Source organism: Lethenteron reissneri, chromosome 9 (genome assembly GCF_015708825.2).
Source record: "Lethenteron reissneri isolate LAM-NWPU_2019-01 chromosome 9, ASM1570882v1, whole genome shotgun sequence".
In the NCBI taxonomy this organism is placed as follows: Eukaryota; Metazoa; Chordata; class Hyperoartia; order Petromyzontiformes; family Petromyzontidae; genus Lethenteron; species Lethenteron reissneri.
In genome coordinates, this window is record NC_083787.1 from 6061885 (window position 1) to 6080044 (window position 18160).

Here is an 18160-nt window from a genome sequence, read left to right on the forward strand (position 1 = left end):
CACTGGCGGCCCCTGGTGGCCTTTATTGTGGCCTCTGACAATACACAACACGTAAAAACACCCCCATCGTGCTGTCAACCCACAATGGTTTCAAATGTGTGGCAGCCCTCACACTGATGTCTTAACAATGAAAGTGGAGCCCCTTTGAAATTTAGTGATTAACGCTGGCGTAGATTCTCATCGTTGTGCCGTCCGTCTGCATAGCTCTCCAATGTGTTATCTGGTTGTATTTGCACGCTGTCCGGCACGATGTCCGACGTTTTGCTTCGCATGCCAGGAGAGTTTCTTCGAGTAATTGAACCCAACAGGCCACGGATTGATAAAAGGCCGTATGTTAATGGTTAATTCATAAGAAGTGGTGTTGAGGTGTCGTTTTGAGAACGAGTTCTGCCCGCTTACGTGATTTATTTACGTCTCGTTGCACGAGGATTTTGGAGACCAAGCGAAAAGGCGAAGTTTACAATGACCGCCAGATGCTATTGATATCCATAGCGGCTGGCAATCCCACGTAAGAAGGTCACTATTAGGGTCGTAACACAATGCACAAACCATGCGAGGTCCCACCGTATGCAGCAATACAAGCTGTTGGCAGTAAATCCTGTAAGCGGCGAGCGTCTATTCAGGCCGGTCTAAATGGCACACAAGAGGTTGTGAGCACGGTGCCTGGCCACCTTTGTTCCCCACCCCCCCCCCCCCCCGTGCTGCATGATGCTTACAGAGCACAAATCATTTCAGGTGTGAGCCGAGCGAGTTCGAGAGGCCGAGGACTGCTTGCAGATACAACTCTGGTTCAGATAAAAAAACTCAAACTCAGGTCGCAGGGTTTGTCATGCAGTGCGCTAACCACTGCACCACCGCTCCCCACACAATCACACAAATATGCACCTTGCGATACCCCAACCCCCCCTCACACACAAATTCTGTACAAAGGTAGAATTCTAAAATTATCGATAGCAACAAGATCTTTTCCATTCAAAAAATCCAAATCTGCGTCCTAATATGTAAGGTGGCATCATATCTTGGCGGTTGATTTACATATAAATAACCAATCACTCGTAATAAAGTGTGAAGAACATTCCAGCAATTTATGGGGAATTTACCAATCACTCATAATGGCAACTTGTGAATTGCTGTACGGTCAGGTAATTTACTTACAAATGCACAAAACTGATCGCGTTAAGGAATGTGAAGGCACATTCCGCTAATGTGCGCACAATTTTCTGATGACAAATGCAGTCGTAAAATATAAAATGTGAAATGGGGAAATCTAGTGGCAGAGTACACGTCTTGTGTATGTGTGTGTCAATATAATATGTGGGGAGCGGTAGTGTGGCGGTGAGCACATTGCACTATAAACCCTGTGACCCGCTTACGGCCAACACCAGTTACGATTTCCTGAGCTCGTCCTGGGCCTCCTCTAAGTCGACTCAGCTTCAAATGAGCACCTGGTACGGTGTGTAAACATCACCGGGCATGGTGCTGGCCACCCACCCCCTCGCTCGTGTGCCGTGCCGGCCTTCATCGGCGTTACTTGCTAACAGCACTTGCCTCGACAGTCTGTTCAGGCTATACGGAGGATCTTAGCATTTGATCAAAAGTGGATGGAGGAGCGGTGCGTCGGCTGGCACCCTGCGCTCTGAATCTGACAAAATGAGTTTCATTTCCAGCCACGACAAACTAATGCTGGGCGCCCCGTTCATCAACCGGCACTGACTAATGCAGTGAAGTATGGTCAAACACCCCAACAAACATGATATAGAGAGGCTTCCATCCAGCAGTGGATTGACCATGGCTGATGATGCTGCTGCTGAGGATAGTAATTGAAATACCCTGAAGCTGCAGGTAGGCTGTTTACATGGATCCCGTCTCTTGTTTTGCAGACTGAGACCTCAATCGGTAAGGTCAATTTCGCGACATCACGGCACACGGTGTGCTGATCTCCGGGTCAACCGGCGTGCCCTGAGCTCTTTCATGTCTGAAAAACCAGCGCGACAAACAGCTGCACGTGCCAGTCCGTTACAAGCCTTGCTCGCAAGACACACTGCACACGTTTTTGGTCAGCCATTTTTTCAGACAAAGTTGTAGAATTCTGAATTTTGGATGCGACAGGTTTTGGTGCTACACACATGTCATCCGGCACTTTGGATGCAGCATCTGGTATGCCATGGAAGCAGGGAAGTGCCTCTGGGTGGCTCAGAGGTCAGAGCACGAAGCTGGCACCTTGGGTTGAAATCCAGACGGCGGCCCGTGATTAAACTGCGTTCTCAAGTGTCGTGAGCTGATAGTCGTGGCCTGTCGACAATTGACTGCTCTTATGTTTCGATTTAAAGCTTTCGCGACAGCAGGGATTCATATTCTTGGTTCTTTCGGCAAAGTCACGTAGAAGGGAAATAATAAAATAATAAACATAAAACAATAAAATTCTCACGACGTTTCGACTGCAACACACGCAATCATCATCAGGTGTGAAATCCACAGCAAGAACATTTTCTTGTTCTATATTTATATTATTTTATTATTTCCCTTCTACGTGACTTTACCGAAAGAACCAAGAATATGCTCTTATGTTGTCTAATTTCCAGCTCTGGGAACGAGAAACATCGGTGGGTGGATTAGTGCTGCCCCCCCTACTGTGTACAATTGAGGTGCCTTACAATGTCCCAGGTAGCTCTGTGATATCTGCTTCAGTGGGCCAAGAGCACAACGAGGCCAACAGCACAATCGGGATACACTTGGGGGAATTATATTTAAATCATGTAAGCAGTTTGCTGATCTATCAGTATGGATTTTTGTAGTGAGGCCAATAATGCCATCATGTACGTGGGCTGTTGTTTTTTTTTCTTTTCTTCTGGCCACTCTGCTTTTCTACTATGTGCGAAAAACCCATTATGGAAATGGAATATATACAGTATTCCAATGCAAGAGCCTCTTTAAAATAAAAAGCATGTAGACTCAGTGAGGTTTTTCTGAGCAAATGGCTAAATACTATTATATATGTGGCAGTGACTTTCTCTGCCAGGCTCTGCTCTGCAGCCTGCTATCTCATTACAGGGTTGAAATGTGTGTTTTTTAAAAAATGAAATCAGAGTTGTGGAACACTCCGTCTCATTATTGGATTTTTTTTAAGTTTGGACATGTGATTTCAGATTTCGAATATTTAAACATGTCACATTCCCTGTGGAAAACCACACGGAACAGGTACACCCTCTATCACCCTGAGATGTCAGGTCTGAGAGCTTGGATTATATCCTTTTTCTGCAATACATTTTTCCCTCTCACCTATAATGAGATGGGATAGACACTTTGAGCTGGAATATATATATATATATTATCTCATGAAATAACTCAAATTATCATGATTGTGCAACTGGTTGCACATAAATATACGATCATCATAATATTCAACTAATTCCAACAATAACAACCATTGTAACACATCGGTGTCTAAAGATTGATCACTCGCTGGTGTTTAAGTTCATTGACTGATTTATGGATGCTATCATGGTGCCACAGTCAGCACACTGGATTTGTTATACAGAGGTCGCCCGTTCAATCCCCCGTGACAATAGCTGAAACAATGAGCACGTTTTTTTGTGTTTGCCCCAACCGATGTCCACCCAGCAGTATAAGTTTGTGCATCGCAGTTCGTTAATTGGCAATGTCCGTGCGTGGTGGGGGAAAGCGTGGGCACTGCCATATTTTCCTAAATGCCTGGCCATTGTGGAAGAGTAGTCCAAATACCCCCTGCAGAGAGATTGTCTAGAGCTCCTCTAATGGGGGCCTTTTCACGCTAGCAGTGGCACGAGCAATAGAGCTGCAAGGGCCGCACATCGGCCTCTTAGCAAAGGTCAAGCAAGGATAACCGTCGCAAGGTTCCGTCATTTTAAACAGAAATGTTCAAATGAGGTCCCAGGTGAAATCGGCTCTGCCCCTGCAATGATCGTCACGGGCCAATGTAAAAGCTTGGCACTTCAAGTGAAGCATTACAGATGCAGCCTCCATTCACACACGACATGTTGTGCGATTAATTAATTTTACCGTCACCAGTGGCAGATCCATCTTCTTGGTTCTTTCGGTAAAGTCACGTAGAAGGGAAGTAATAAAATAATAAAAATAAAACATAATAAAATAATTCTCACGACGTTTCGGCCACAACGCAAGCAGCCGTCCTCAGGTGAAGAATGAAACACCACCAAGCTTGGAGTGTATATTTAAGCTGGGTTGGAGGGGGAAGAAGAGCGCCTTGACAAAATAATTTGCATATCAAGAGGAATTTAGCATATTTATGGGAAATGCGTAGGAGGTGGGCGGGGGGGGGGGGGTCCCATAAATATGCTAAATTCATCTTGATATGCAAATTATTTTGTCAAGGCGCTCTTCTTCCCCCTCCAACCCAGCTTAAATATACGCTCCAAGCTTGGTGGTGTTTCATTCTTCACCTGAGGACGGCTGCTTGCGTTGTGGCCGAAACGTCGTGAGAATTATTTTATTATTTTTATTCTTTTATTACTTCCCTTCTACGTGACTTTACCGAAAGAACCAAGAAGATGAATCCCTGCAGTCACGAAAGCTTTAAATCGGTGGCAGATCGTTTAACTGTGAATCCGCATACAAAAACGGCGCTTTCCCATCCCCATTTCCCCCGTCTCCCCACTACATTCCAAATCACTCCTGAATTTCAAAGCGATTACTCGGGAGACTTCCCCAAGGCGAGGGACCACCTTCTGGACGGCCCCAGGTAACGCCGGCTCTGGGTTCTGCTACCCTCGTCATCCTCGTCCAAGCGTCGTCACGCAGAACCGACAGGGCCCACGAGAAAAGAAAAAAAAACACACACGACCCTCTCTCTCTCTGGGTTACTATGCAACGAGACGAAAGAGTTATTAACATTTCACTTGCCGACCCGCAGACACACGGTGGCCCATATAGCGCAGAAGTTGGCAGCCACTAAGTGACCTCACGAGGGTGTGGAACAGACAAGCGGGGCATTACATCTATCTCATTTATCCGTCTCTCCACGTAAAAATAAATCATATGAACGTGTTTTTTTTTTATTGCGTACACAACCCAACGGGTCCCAAACCGCCCGCCCCACCGTGGCCTCCCTGAGAGTGCATAATTTCTGCGGCATTGATTTTCTCGCATCGACTCAATTCAACCACAAACGGCCAGTTTGTGCGGCGGTGAAAGCGGGGCAACTTTGGAGAGAGAAGTGGTCAGAGGAGGATACAAATGGGAGTAGCAGACGGCACTAATCGTGGCACTGTACAGCGGGTGAGAACTAACGCGTTAATAGAACTTAGCAACGCGACAGCAGCTGTGGACGCGAGGCGATGGGAAGGTTTAGGGTTAGGGAGATCCAACAGTATGAGTGGGGGGGGGGGGAAGCAGGGGGAAATGTATGTACATGATAATTGTTTTTTTTACCCTTCTATCTGGCAACAAAACTGACACCTTTTTACAAGGAGTCATGTTTGCATAGACCGCAATACCTGCAGTCATAATACAAACAGGTATTGCGGTCTATGCAAACATGACTCCTTGTAAAAAGGTGTCAGTTTTGTTGCCAGATAGAAGGGTAAAAAAAAACAATTATCATATTTTTACTGGCAAATGAGGTTCCCATAGTATGTATGTACATTTGAACATCTTTCGCACCGCAACGTAGCCGAGTGTGCTTATCGGAGGTGTTTGATCGCAGTGGTGGACGAGAAGAATCGGTCATTCTTGACATTGGCGGAGGAATTAAGCGGCTGACTGACGATTATTATACAGCCTCGTTTCGAATTTCAAAGCCAATCATACCACTTCATAAAACGTCTTCTTCTTTCGGTGCTCAGCTTTACCGGCGGCTCCCCGGTTGCCAACTTCTCAATCCATGTCTCTCTCTTCTCCGCCCTCCTTTTCATTCCCATTAAACGCCCCGTTCCTCCAACAATCCTTCGGCAGGCCTTCCTCCCCTTCCATTCTTTCTTCCATGAAGTGCTCATTGGTCCAACCGTCCCCAGCGTAGAATGTGCCCTGTCAAATGAGGTTTTTTTTTCGCTTTAAAAATACATGTACAAGATCAAACATGCACGGAACGTTTCTTTTTTGCTTCCATTTAGAAAAAGAAAACCGGCATGTGGGTGAAATAGTTTCAAAATCGGCAGCCTACTGATTAAATTGGTCGGAATGGCAAGTGGCCACTTCATAGACTTCCCAGTCGTTTCTCGTTGCCTCGGCAATCAGTTTACACGCACTCAGAGACATTTCTCAATTGGACCGGACGAGCGACCACTGGAGGCGCCTCATTTCGTAACCACATTTCACTTATTTGTATGTACGTATGATTTTGCACAGTACGTAGCCAACCGTGCTAATCGGAGGTGCGGGGGAAGGACAAAAACACTACACGCAAAAAAAAAAATGAGTTTTCAATCTCGATGATTTTAAAGTGCATAGCTCCAGTGGCGTCCTAATATTGGAAGAGCGTTCCAGACGGCCGCAGAAGCGCATCCGAAAGCGCCACGCGATGCGATGACCGTCTTTGCTCGATGTCCAGCCCACAGCGACACCTTTTAAATACCGTACGTGGATTGTAACGCAAGAGTACTGTACTAATGGTTCACCGTCAATTTGTAAACTGAATTACTCAAGGATGTTAACGAACGTGCCGTTAATTGAGTGGCGCGCATGTAAGAAGCGGACCGGTTTTTTTTCATGAATGTGAATGCAAATGCTGTGCGGTGTCTCTCGCGTTGGCCAAGCGGAATGGAACGACTCGGTGGCTTCTGTCCCAGCGCATCCCCGTTGCGGTGCCACGTGGTGCGAGCGGCTGGTGTCTCTTTAAGTGGCACTGACGCAAGCATTGCCCTGCAAGTGACTCTTATTCCGTAGACCCCTGAAGCCTCCGCATGATAGCTGTGAACGTAACCTTTAGGCGTCGCACGCGCGCCACCGCACATTGTTTCACGCACGTATGCCCCTGGGACCAGCGTTCATTTCACGTGTCCATATATAACCACCAAGCAGGTACGTACAGATGTTGAGTGTTTTTGTTTGCATATATTTATCATAATTTAAAGCCCCATTGTCAATCCACTACACGAGTGCATCCCTCCCCCCATGCCGTGTCATTTGTGGAGGTTGTTAGACCATACTTGACCGGATCGGTCAATAAAAACTGGTGGGAGTGGACATTCGACCGGTTCATACATCGCTTGCCACTCATTTTAAGCTGTGCTCCAGAATCAAAATCAGGTGGCTGGGTTTCACAGCGCAGTGAGCTAACAAATGCACCACCATTCCTTCCCACGTGTGTGTAGACTGTATGCAATATATCTTATCGCGAGAATAGGTCAGTGTATTGTTGGACTTAAAAGCAGGTCATGAGTTTGAACCCTATGCTGGCAACACAGAGGTGCATCAAAACACAAACGCAACACAATTAAAATTGGTAACGCGAAGAAATGCGTAGAAACACGTAGAAATGTTCGGCCAAGACTAGTGGCTGATAAATGATATCTGAACGAGTGCTAACCTGACCCCTTCACCAACCCGCATTGGCCAGCAAGGTGAAGTATGGGGCGCCACGGTGGCGAGATCTTAACGACCCCGCCTGGTCGATCCCGACACTGATGCCTGCTGTATAGTTGATGCCTGCTGTATAGTTGTAGTTTGGATGTTCTCCCCGTAGTCACGTGGGTTTTTCTCCGGGTGCTCCGGTGTTTTTCTTCACACTTAGCAACATGCGTTCATAGTATTTGGCTGCTATAAATTTCCACACAATCAGCCACTTCGGTAAGCTATCATTTGTGGCCAGGTCGCTTCTGAAAGAAAAAAAAATAGCTCAATGGGTCTCATCTGCTAAAATAAAAAAGTGTACCTTCTCGTTTCAATCCCATTGACAAACATGGCAAGGGGAGGCCTTCATCCAGCAGTGGATGACAGAGGGCTGTCCGATTTTTTAAAAATATGCAATTGCATCTCAAGATTCAATACATGAAGACATGCACATTTCTGGTGTTGTAAGAGGATGCATTTTAATTAAAAGGAAAAGTCAGTGCCTTGCCGATACACATTGCATGTGTTTGGTTCTCAAGTGCACACTCACTGGAACATGTATTTATGTACAAAAAGCATCATCGCGAGACGTGTTCACTCCACTGCTGGATGAAGGTCTCCCCAAGCCATATCTATCATGTCCCCCCCCCCCCCACATTTCAACAAAATCTTAAACAGGAGCAGTGTCACAGCGGTGAGTGTACTACACTATAATCACTGTGACCTCGGTTCACTTCCTTGCTGTGAAAAGATGTACAGTATTTGAACCTTGACCGAGCTTCCTGTAGGTAAATTCACTTTGAGTAGTCAACGACGGTGGATAGTCACAGCAAAACCCTCGCGTGTCGCACTGCCTTCAACGTGCACTCATCTCAGCAGCACTCACCCATGCAGACTGTGCGGCTACCATGTGGGATCTGAATATTTAAACATTAATCTACGCGAGCTAGTATGTTCTCTCACGCGTGCAGAGTATCACACAAGTTCATTGTGTGCGTGTTATTGTGGGGAGTGGGATCCGTAGTGTTTAGTGCACCCTGGTACAAACCCCTGTGATCCAAGTTCAAATCCTGGCCAAGTCTTTCACGTGAACTCCGGTCATCCTCGCAGCCAGTGGCTTTTGGCTGGCCATCGAACAAAGACGGTCACTGCATCATCGCGCGCTTTCAGATTCGCTTCTGCGGCCGTCTAGAACGTTCTTCCTTCCGAAATTACGAAGCCACTGGAGCTTTGAACTTTTAAATTTTGATTAGAAACTAATTTCTTTAGAACAGCTTGTTTTGTTTAGTTTGTTGTCTTTTCTCCGGCACCTGCGCTTAGCACGGATGGCTACGTACGTTGGGAAAGAGGTTCAACATACATACATACATTAGTGGTGGTTATCTGAACCAGTCCTGGGCCTTGCACAGGTCGATTTAGCCTTGAATGAGCACCTGGTGCAGTCTGGCAAAATACATCAGCACTATGGAGACAAAGATTGGCCAAGCGTGATGCTCACCACATAACCTCTTTGTGCAGCATGCCAACATTAATAGGTGCTCACTAACAACACTTGCGCCAAACAGTCTCTACATTTACAGAGGATCTATGTTTGTGACTGCACCATATGGAGCTGGGTACTCCTCCTATCCCTTAACAGGAGACAATGAGACTAATCTGTCCTGCATCATGGTATGATTGTGTTTGCCGAATACAAGAGCTGAAGCGTTTACTAAGCCAGCCTAACTCCCTGTTCAATTGCGTCTGTGTAAGGTAAACCACCAGCATACCATACCATCGATCCATTTCTGACAATACCAGAACGGTCTGTCAGCCTGGCAACAGGACACAGAGGCGAATGCACTTCTGATTTCCCCCGACCATGAAATTAGATTGTCTGGAAAATGCTATCAATTTACACTCTCATGCCCTGTAGCATTGTCTCATGTTGTATATTCGATGCAGTGACTTAATCCTTCCAAAGTGTGTTTACTCGGAATATCACTGTAGCCCAAAAAAAATACATGCAAGTGAATTTAATAGCTGTGAGTCAGCAATTTTAGAATCATAATTACGCATTTATACTGGAGAAATCTGATGAGCTATAAAGTAATTTTTCACAGACGTCAAAGTTGTATTTTTGTTGATCGTAGATATTTGGCGAAACCAAAGGCTGAAATATCTACGGTGCCATATTAAAATGAGGGTGACATAACACATCGCAAACAGGACTATGTTCCACCGTTGCTAGTAATGTGTCCAAGCTCAGAGTGATCCATTATTATGTCCCTTGCGTTCGCTCGACACAAACAGGTTTGTTTCGCCGCAACATGCTGCGGATCAGCCTGGTGTAAGTTTCGTGGTCGTGCCAAATTCCCCAGATTTCGCCGTGGCATTAGCACGCCGTGCCCCAACTACCCCAAGCGGTCTCTGGCTTCGACTAAACAAATGTGCAAGTGGACGCACACAGAACGTGCGATGTAAAACAGACGCACGTTTCAGCAAACGAACAAATCACAACCTTTACGCATCCTTTACACGTCTTCAGGCGTGTTTACACATCAAACGTTACGTGTGTGTGTATATATATATACCGCATTTAACAAAGAGGCACCCATTCAGAAACCGTGCAAAATCACATCGGCGCCACCGCGCAATCAATGGGCACACGTCGCATTGTGCGCACGCAGTTCACCGCGGACGAGCAGCTTCGCACTCGGCGTACGACGGTGCTGACACCGAAGCACATCGTCATCGCCACCATCATCACAATCCTCGTCGTAGTCGTACCTTGTGCGAGCGCAAGTGCTGGACGGAGGTGGTTAGAGCTCACGGCCGCACACGGTCGCGAATGAGAGCGTGCGTGCGGGCGTGCGGGCTGATCGTGGCACCCAGCGGGGTTGGTGGTGGTGGTGGTGTTGGGGATGGGGAGGCGGCGGGTATGGTAGTGGTAGCAGCAGCAGCAGCAGCAGAGGGGGGAGACGCTGAACACAAGAATCAATTCTGTTACGGAGGCACTGACCACTCCCCACCCCGCGACGGGCTTCAGCCAGCAGCCGGGAAATAATCACGCGCGCCCACGGCCCTTCCCCGCGTTGCTCTGTGCGCGCTGATCACATCGTGTTGAGTTCAGCCAGTGGTGTCCACCCCTCCACCCCCAGGCTGCGTGCCCGTGTGTGCCACTGTGGGGAGCGGTAGTGTGACGATTAGCGCGCTGCGCTACGAACCGGTGACGATTATCTGAACCGGTCCTGGGCCTCCCCTAGGTCGACTCAGCCTCAAGCGAGTACCTGGTGCGGTGTGTAAACATCACCACTGGGGAGACAAAGGCGGTCGGGCGTGGTGTTGGCCACCTACCCCCTCGTGTGCCGTTTCGGCCTTCATAGGTGCTGGCTAACAGCACTTGCCCTTTTAGTCTGTTCAAGGCTATACGGGGGAACTTTGTCTTTGTGACTGCGTGTGCGCGTGTGTGACTGTGACTCCCCTGGGTGTCTTCTGTGTGACAGATGTTGTCGGATCTGCCACTCCCCCCTCCCACTCTGTGGATATATTGTCTGAAAATATGGCACAAGCGTCCGCGTTTATCTGCGATCTTAAATTGTGGGTTAATTTCCAGAATTGATGACATGCATTGTATATATATCGGTGTGTGCGTACGTTTGTACGTATTTTAGTGAACACATTGTAAAGGTGAAGCCCTGCCATTGTTTGCTCATGCAACTGCTGGCAGAAGGGCATCGATTAGAAGCAGCTCTCTCTCGTTGGCTATCGGCTGACGAGGCTGGTTGTAATCACCAGCGAAACGTCGGACTCGAATTGTAAACGTTGTGCGTTTACTCTCCAACACACCGGTGTGCTGAAGTCTAAACTAATTGGTACGTTATGTTTACGTGACAAACCTTACTAATTGGCCATGTCGGGTGATGGTGGGTTTAACGACACATTAATATTTACGCAATCTAATTAGAAAAAAAAAAGTGTATTATGTCTAACAGAGACTAGTTGGTCTACTCTTTCACACTGGCCAGATGTCTTCGAAGAGTTGGGAGTACCCACAATCTACTTCAACACACGCGACGTGCCGATCGATTGAATGTTGAATACCCGTACTACTCCTGGGCAGTGCCGGATTAAGCTAGTGTGGGGCCTGTAGCATATGTTATAAAGGGGCCCTAAATTAAAAACAAATAAATATTAAAACACAAATGTTTAACTGGCATAGTAAAGTTATTGTATTTTTTTGCATTTGCTATACAGCCAGATAATACGACACATCGTTAACCTTAAAACTCAGTCGTTCATAAAAGTTGAAGGCGGTATAGTACTACAGTAATAGAGCAAGTGCAGAATCACTGAACCGGAATTGATAGCTTGAAAGTATTTAGCGCGGGGCCCTTGAAAATGAGGGGCCCGTAGCATATTTAGCTACTACACACGTGTTGTAGCTACTACACACGTGTTGTAGCTACTACACACGTGTTGTAGCTACTACACACGTGTTGTAGCTACTACACACGTGTTGTAGCTACTACACACGTGTTGTAGCTACTACACACGTGTTGTAGCTACTACACACGTGTTGTAGCTACTACATATGTAGCTACTTTTGCTACTGGGATAATCCGGTACTGCTCCTGGACAGACAGGGGACGTATGTATGTCGTGTGAAAAAAATTAACGTTTTCATAAATATCGCATTTCTACATAAGCCAATAAAAAACCTCAGTGCGTAACATTGACAACAGTCATGAATGCGAATACGCACTCAAATCTACATGGATGTCATGCGTTTATTAATAAAAGATATTTATTTTGAAGACAATTTGTTCTCATTCCATTACTGGAATTTACAAGGTCCATTCGGTTCATAAGTATAAATAAATAAATTTGGCCTCTAACTGCCACCGAAACAAAAATAGATATTTTACTTATTCAAACTATTTATGTTTATGTTACCAGGTAAGGCCCACTGAGCTATACAGAGCTCTTTTTCAGAAGCGACCTGGCCACAAACGATAACTCAACGAAGTGAACGATAAAGCTGCCAAATCGTCTACAGGCACATTTCTAGAATACACAAAATAGGGCCAGCGGCATGAAGACATAAACAACTGCCTCCGTTAGCAGGCGTGTCGCGGTTATTATGTTGTTCTTGTCAACCGCTGTTGGGAAAACGCCGACGCGACAAGAAACCTTCCTCGGTGCAAACGGAATCGGCAGCACCCTGCAAATCCACGACAGCGACTTCAGGACAACGCGTCGGCTCGTGAACGCGTGCGTGGCTCTCATCCGCGCACGAGACGAGTCGCACACGCCTTCAGTTCCTGCTCGACTGCGAGCACTGACCCAATGTGCGGCGTGTTTGACAGGTGAGCCGCAATTTGCGAGTTCAATTCCCGCTGCGTGAATGATTGCGAGCACTCAGAGCATCTGTGACCGTGCTTCAAATGAGGTCGCCAAATCACCCCTCCCCCCCCAGAGGCGAACTGCTGCACCAAAAAGCATTGGGCATTAAAACAAAAACAACAACAACAAAACCGATGGCGCGCGTTGAATGCGACGGCGACAAAGGACACACACGAACGCAGGGCGCGCGTTCAACAAAAGTTATCATCACATTGCGAAAAATAATTTGTGTTCGACAGCGGTTTCGGGTAGGCCGGCGAAACTGTGAATGCACCGTCGTAGCGTGAACTTTGCACACACTTTGTCACATGAAGATGTCACCGGACGAGTTTCATGCCCCTTCTCTACACCTCCGCACGCGCTTCTGCCATTCGGCATTTGCGGCACGCGCCACATTTGGGCTTTCGAAGAGCCCCAGCCGTTTGCCAAATATCCCCGGTTGTGTTTGTCACGAATACTTCTGCCATGCGCTGTTGAAGATCACCGAAGCTTTTCGGCTTTAAAACAAACGTAAGTGAACTGTGTATGGAATCAATAAATAAACTCAACGCATTTGTCAATAACACTGCCTGAAAAACGAAGCGTATATAATAGTTGATGTTTCAGGTGCCACTGCCAACGCAGCAGTATCACCTAATAATTTGTACAACGCATACATTTGCCAGTATTTCCACCGTGAAGTTCTAACTGCTGTGTAATGAACGCCACCTTCATTAACGTCCTGTATGCTGCTCTCATATTAAAAGGAGCGGTGGTGTTTATATCATTGTTAAAGTGGCAGCCGTGACGCACTTATTCCTGTGAACATTACCAAAAAAATTCGCAAGGACATAACGTTTGGTATCCACCGAGGAATTCGTGCCGTGCCCTTTAGCCTCGAATTTATGACCTTGAGGCGCCATTCCTCGTGGCAAAATTCGCCAATGCATGTACACCACGATTTCCCGGCATTTCATCTCCACGTCGCGCCGACAACTGCTTTTTAAAATCCTTTATATTAAGTTCGCTTGCTTGCTTGCTTAGGACCGTGCAAATCTTTCGGTCGTTTTTTAACCCACTTCCCGTGATCCAATCGAGCTGACATTTTGCACACAGACTCGTTGTGCGAGACAATTAATGTTCGTGAAATTTTTTTTCCAAAATTTTCCACTGTTTATGGAAAACAAATTAAATATTTAATTACCAATTGCTTAATACTGGCAGACAATCATCTGACCCATAGGTGGCAGCCATCTCAAGCCAGAGGACGAGAGGACTCTAGCCGCCACGCATATAAAGGATTTAGAGTGAAAAACTTTGTTTTTACGGGTTATACTTATACCGCATCACTTTTACACGCACGATTGTACAGAACTCTGCCCAGCCCGCAGCAGCACCTATCACCGTCTCGGAAATCCCATAATGGCCTTTCCTTTAGGGCTCCCTTTCCCACCTCGGCAATGTCCTCGCACTCCCTTCCACAACCCCTCGTGTCCCTCAAGTTCCGAGTAGAGCGATAATTGGCAGCTCGGAGACGTATGATGGATGGCCCCCTTATTGTGAGGAATAAGTCTAAAGCCAGCGGCGAGAATAAGTACTGGGCTATCAGACGCGCAGCGCCTCGTACCTCGTGCCCTGCGTCCTGGCCGCTTCCGCTGGGCCCTGTGCTGTGTGGGATTCATGAGCACCCGCCGAACCACGATAGATGCCCACAGGTTGCCTGTTCGTTCTTTTTAATGCTTTCAAACCGATGTAGAAAGCGTTTATGCATTAGCCTCTCTCCGTCTGTAACGAAGGCCCGAGAATGATTATTGTAAAGATTATCCAATGTAAGCTAAATGTTCGCATAAAACTGTGTTGCTATCAGGAGACTTACCTATAGAATAGCGGCCAAATTAATGGTAAAACTGCCCAAACCTTGACACACACACACACACAACAAAAACACAGCGCTAAAAGTATTCGCCATGCCGGCCGTGGCGATGACGTCACGTGATATCATCTCATTGTTCATCTTGAAACGTGAAATTGTTGTTCTCTCCTTATATGGCTTATGAGGACAGATGCATGTTGGGAAGCATTGCAGAAAGCTACACACATGAATGACTTTCTTTTCATGTTGATTGATGGGTCCCCCCCCCCCCCCCATATAATTTTCAAATGCACTATTGGCGTCATGCCATGAGACAAAGTAACCCCCATCTGATGGGAATCGGACCTTTGCCAGCGCAGCGCCGAGACCATGGAACGCGCTGCATCTCCTAATAAGACAATCAGATACTTTAGAGTAATTTAAATCTGCTGTGAAGACTCACCTTTTTGAAATGGGCTTTTCTCCCATAGTTCTGGTCGTTTACGCTGGCGCTGTCTTATTTACTGATTTCCATACATGGCGCATTGGGATCCTTGCATGAAATGCGCCTTAAAAATGTAAATTATTATTATTATTATCTGAGACTCTCGCAGCAAGAATGCACTTTGCTGTGGAAGAGAAAGGCCTCAAGAACACATTCCTGCGGAGGGAGCTGGTAGGAACGTTGGGTTGCTCGGTCAATGGCCAGGGTCGACGGCGGCGTGGTGTATTCCGCAAATATGCCCGACTGTAAGGGCGGGCACAAGCCGGCGTGAGTAGGTTAAACGTTGAGTTTTATAAGGGCACCACGGGGTGACCAGCCCCTTCTCAATTTCCACCACTGGTCTGGTGACACAAGTACTCTATTATTCAACTGGGCATGGAGAAGCTCACTTTTTGTCATGATTCTAGTTTATTTCTTGCGTACGATGGCAACAATATGTTTCAGGAGAGAAATGCGAACGTCGAGGTCTGGCAGCCACGAGAGGGCTTCAGGAAAGAGAGAAAGTTTGGTGCAACGTTGCCATTCCTCCTCCGTTGAAGGATCGAAGACTATACTGGTTTACTCTGTGGCCCATTTGTCATGATTACTAATCCCCACTTGTGGGAAGCCATAGCAGTGGAGGTTTGTTGTGACTATTTGTGTGTGTTTTTTGTCAGTCCGCCCGTGTAGTGTAAAATGTTGCGACTTTTAATGGCGTTAACGGATAAAAATTTTTTTATGAGAAACTTAAAGCATTTTTTGTTTACAAAAGCAAATTAGTTTTAATGACGTCTGACTGAAATAACATAATTATAAACATATCAGTGTAAAAGTATTTATCAACAGATTTATTATTTCATAAACGCCCTGCTTAAACAGCACATTCATTGCCAAAAAAACCCCGCTAAGAGCGGTCATAATAACGCAGATCTAAACTTTAAGTGCTTGCCCCAAATAGGCTTTAGGGACATCTGCAGAAACACTCAATGCAATATTAGTGCAAAAAGTACGAAATATGTAACGGCAAAGTTGCAGCCCTGCAATTGCTCGCTCACGCCACCGCTGGCGGAAGAGCCTCCCACTGGAGTGAGCTCTGTACAGAGAACTTCTCCAGAGGGTATTTGGCCTACTCTTCTACACTGTCCAGACATTCCGACAGAGGTGGGAATATCCACACTCTATAAGAGGTATTCTTTGGGTTAGATCGCGTCAATATCAATGTGTCGTTAAACCCGCCACCACCCGACACGGCCCATTAGTAAGGTTTGTCACATAAAACAAAACATGTCATTTAGCTACTAGTTAAGAACACCAGTGTGATGGAGAGTGAACCCACAACATTTACAAAAAACGAGTGACAAATTGGCACGTTTTGCTTACGTGACAAACCTTACTAATTGGCTGTGTCGGGTGGTGGCGGGTTTAACGACACATTTATATTTACGCAATATAACCCAAACTCCCCCCCTCCATCGTAGATAACATTGGTCGCGAAAAGTCTACGTGTTAAATCCACATTCTAATTCCACCACACGCAATCTGCCGATCGACTAACCGCCTTGAACCCATTTACACTGCAGCTAGGTGGACAGAGGTGAGAGTTGGGGAGGGGGGGGGGAGTTTCTTAACCCCCCCTCCCCACCTCTCACCTCTGTTCCAACTCCCACGCCAGGAGATGGAATCGCGCCGACGACCTCTGGATTGCAAGTCCAGTGCGGCTAACCGTTACGGCCGCGGCATGAAATATGTAACAACACGATAAATAACTGAACGCCCGCGTGTGTGTACTGAACAGGCCGAATTACCCATCGTCTCAACCAATGCAGGAAACAGTTTATAGATACATCTTGTGCGGCCGTATTTTTCTTTAAGCTGATTGTTGCGTTCCCATGGAAACACTCCTCTCTTACCATAACTCTTCTCCCCGAGTGTCGGTTGTTATAAATAGGGCTCCCTGCAAGTGGAGATTTCCTGGAAATTGCTAAAATCTTATTCCGCGCACGTATAAATTGTAATGGAAAAGTTCGCATTTCAGTGACAACAGTTATGAATAAATATGTAAACAGAGTACTCTCACATTTAAATAATCGGTTTGTCCCACACCAATAATAATACTGTGTAAAGCAGCTTTTTTAATCCTGGGTAGTAAGTGCTATTTTCCAATTGCTTATGCCTCAAAAGCACAGAAAATGGCTATTATTCCAAACAAACTTTTCTTTTGTTACCAGGACAGTGATATTTTTTAATTTACCTATTTTCAATGAGAAAACGTGGTTTGCATGTGTCATTCCTTTACATTAAGTCCTGGTCACAACAGCAAAGTTTGTGTGTAATAATAGCCATTTTCTGTACTTTTGAGGCATAATCAATTAGAAAATAGCACTTACTACCCAGGAACAAAAATCGTGTAACGTAGTGTAATCATTCTTACTCGTGTCACATATGCATAGGCAATGCTGGATCGTTGGATCCTAAGCGTTTGTGCTAATTTAGTGGCTTCGATCACACCTCAATAGGGGTGTAACAATGCATCCATTCTGCCCCCATTATTGATTTGATGAATTATCACAAATCAGGGCCACAATTCGATTCAAAGGTGAATTGTTTTTTTTACTCTTTTTTTACCATGCCGTTTGTATTATTTTCTTTCTTATGTGTACATTTTCGTTCACTGCGTTAGCCTACATGTTCTATAAGCATGTGATTTAGGCTTCTACCTTGCATTCATTAAAAAAACATTGATTCTTACACACGCGATTCGATGCATGTAATGCAAGTCTTAATAACCAATATGAATATATTCATACATGCATCCATACACCCCTATTCAACATCAATGCAAAGGAATACCAAGGCAATTGTAATTCAAAAACCATGTGAGATTTTTCATTTAAAAAATATATCTGTGTTTGCTG

General features: G+C 45.9%; 1 protein-coding gene across 7 annotated transcripts in view; it reads right to left on the minus strand.

Annotated features, from left to right (window-relative positions):
- Positions 1–18160, minus strand: part of SMPD3 (sphingomyelin phosphodiesterase 3) — a 99154-nt gene that overhangs the window by 43926 nt on the left and 37068 nt on the right. For 2 of the 7 annotated variants that reach the window (XM_061548773.1, XM_061548767.1), the window contains exon 1: positions 10315–10472. The exons of the other annotated variants lie outside the window; for them this stretch is intronic. The gene's annotated coding sequence lies outside the window, so the exon portion shown is untranslated. Of the gene's footprint in view, positions 1–10314; positions 10473–18160 lie in introns of those variants that run through there. 7 annotated transcript variants of the gene reach the window in all.